The sequence below is a fragment of the Chlorocebus sabaeus genome, chromosome 20 (genome assembly GCF_047675955.1).
Source record: "Chlorocebus sabaeus isolate Y175 chromosome 20, mChlSab1.0.hap1, whole genome shotgun sequence".
In the NCBI taxonomy this organism is placed as follows: Eukaryota; Metazoa; Chordata; class Mammalia; order Primates; family Cercopithecidae; genus Chlorocebus; species Chlorocebus sabaeus.
The window spans coordinates 82,166,209-82,169,150 of record NC_132923.1 but is presented as its reverse complement, the minus strand read 5'-3'; positions in this window follow the sequence as shown (position 1 = coordinate 82,169,150).

The window sequence follows — 2,942 nt, the reverse complement described above, 5'->3', positions numbered from 1 at the left end:
TCTGTTGCCCAGTCTGGAGTGCAGTGGCGTGATCTCAGCTCATTGCAACCTCTGCCTCCCAGGTTCAAGCAATTCTCCTGCCTCAGCCTCCTGAGTAACTGGGACTACAGACACATGCCACCACGTTCACCTAATTTTTTGTATTTTTAGTAGAGATGGAGTTTCATTGTGTTAGCCAGGGTGGCCTCAATCTCCTGACCTCGTGATCCACCTGCCTCAGTCTCCCAAAGGACTGAGATTACAGGCATGAACCCCCGTGCCCAGCCTGTTTTTGATTTTTTTGAGACAGTGTCTTGCTCTGTCATCCAGGCTGGAGTGCAATGATGCGATCATGGCTCATTGCAGCCTTGAACTCCTGGGCTCAAGCGATTCTCCCGCCACAGCCTCCCAAGTAGCTAGGTCTACAGCTGTGCACCACCATGCCTGGCTAATTTGTGTGTGTGTGGAGATAGGGTGTCACTATGTTGCCAGGCTGGTCTTGAACTCATGGACTCAATCCATCCTCCTGCCTAGGCCTCCCCAGAGGGGAGGGATTAAGGGCTGGGATTAAGGCATGAATTACCACACCCAGCCTGTTTAATATGTTTAAAGAAATAAAAAAACAAGCCAGGTGTGGTGGCTCACACCTATAATCTCAGAACTTTGGGAGGCCGAGGCTGGCGGATCATTTGAGTTTAGGAGTTTGAGACCAGCCTGGCCAACATGGTGAAACCCCTTCTCTACTAAAAATATGAAAATTATCCAGGCCTGGTGGCACGACCCTGTGATTTCAGCTACTCAGGAAGCTGAGGCACCAGAATTGCTTGAACATGGGAGGCGGAGGCTGCAGTGAGCTGAGATCATGCCACTGCACTCCAGCCTGGGCAATAGAGTGAGACTCTGTCTCAAAACAAACAAACAAACAAAAACAAACAGCTTTAGGCCAGGTGTGGTGGCTCACGCCTATAATCCCAGCACTTTGGGAGGCCAAGGAGGACAGATCACCTGAGGTCAGGAGTTTGAGACCAGTCTGGCCAACATGGCGAAACTCCATCTCTCTCTACTAAAAATACAAAATTTAGCCAGGTTTGGTGGTAGGTGCCTGTAATCACAGCCGCTTGGGAGGCTGAGGCAGGAGAATTGGTTGAACCCAGGAGGCAGAGGTTGCAGTGAGCAGAGATCGTGCCACTGCATTCCAGCCTGGGCGAGAGAGTGAGACTCTTACCTTAAAAAAAAAAAAAAAAAAAAAGATGGAAGGCTTAGTGTGTAACTCATCAGAGTTACACAGGGCAGAGAAAGAATGGGAAAAAAGAAATTTCTAGAAAATTTTTCAAAATTTCTGATCAATACCAAATATTCCAAATAGGAAAAATAAAAAAAAAATCCATATCTATATGTGGCATAATATGATTGTAGAACACCAAAGTAAAAGATCTTATTTATTTTTTATTAAAATTAAAAAAAATTGAAACAGAATTGGGGTCTCTCCTTGCTGCCCAGGCTGGTCTTGAACTCCTGGCTTCAAGCTATCCTCCCACCATGGCATCCTCAAGTGCTAGGATTACAGGCATGAGCTGCTGCATCTGGCCCAAAGTAAAAGATCTTAGAAGCGGCCAGAAAAAGTAGATTCGGGCTGGGCACGAATAGATTGATCACCAAAAAGGTGGCAGACTAACTTCTCGACAGAATCCACAGAAGCCAGAAGGCAGTGGAACATTAGCTTTGATGTACTAAAATAAGATACCACTCTAGGCTCCTACATACAGTAAAAATGTTTCGAGAATGATAATTATAATTTTTTGGCAAACAAAACTAAAGGAGTTTACTACTAAGAAACTCTTTTTTTTGAGATAGCCTCGCTCTGTTGCCCAGGCTGGGGTGGGCTGCAGTGATGCAATCTCGGCTCACTGCAACCTCGGCCTCCCGGGTTCAAGCGATTCTTGTGTCTCAGCCTCCTAAGTAGCTGGGATTACAGGTGTGTGCCACCAGGCCCAGCTACTTTTTATATTTTTAGTAGAGATAGGGTTCCACCATGTTGGCCAGGCTGGTCTCAAACTCCTGACTTCAAGTGATCTGCCCACCTTGGCCTGCTAAAGTGCTGGGATTACAGGGGTGAGCCACCGTGCCTGGCCAGTCCCTGTGTTTTTCTTTTGTTTTTGGAGGTAAGTGATCCTCCTGCCTTGGATCTCCCAAAGTGCTGGGATTACAGGTGTGAACCGCTGTGCTCAGCCCATTTTTTTATTTGTTTCTTGAAGGAGGGTAGCAGTATTAATTAATTTTGGACTTTGCTAACTAAAATTTGGATGTTAAGAATAGATGTATACAGGCCAGATGCAGTGGTGCATGCTTGTAATTTTAGCACTTTCGGAGGCTGAGGCGGGAGGATTGCCTGGGCTCAAGAGTTTGAGACCAGCCTGGGCAACGTGGTGAAACCTTGTCTCTACAAAAAAATTTTAAAAAATTAGCCAGACATGATGGTGTGCACCTATAATCCCAGCTACTTGGGAGGCTGAGGTGGGAGGAGGTGGAGTTGAGGCTGCACTCCAACCTGGGCGACAGAGTGAGACCCTGTCTCAAAAGAGAAATAAAAAAGAATAGACATGTAATATGTAACTTCCAAACAAACGGAAAAGGAAAGAAAGGAGTATGAGAAGAAAGGCAAATTCAATAATCCAAAACAAAGTGAGAAAAGAGAGAAACAAAACGAAAAAGGAGATGTTCTGCTTGTAATAATGGCAGAGTAGCTCCTAACAGATCAATTTTCATACTGGTAAAAATTATGAGCTCTGAACAAAACAAACAAACAAGCAAACAAAAAACCTCCTGAAGACTCTGGAAAGAGAGCAAAAACAGGGAGAACCTAAAGGGAAACCAACAGTTACAAGAAAAGAAGAAATAGCTACTGGGTGCAAAATGTATTTAAAATCTCACAAACATAATATTGAACCGAAGAAGTCAGAAGA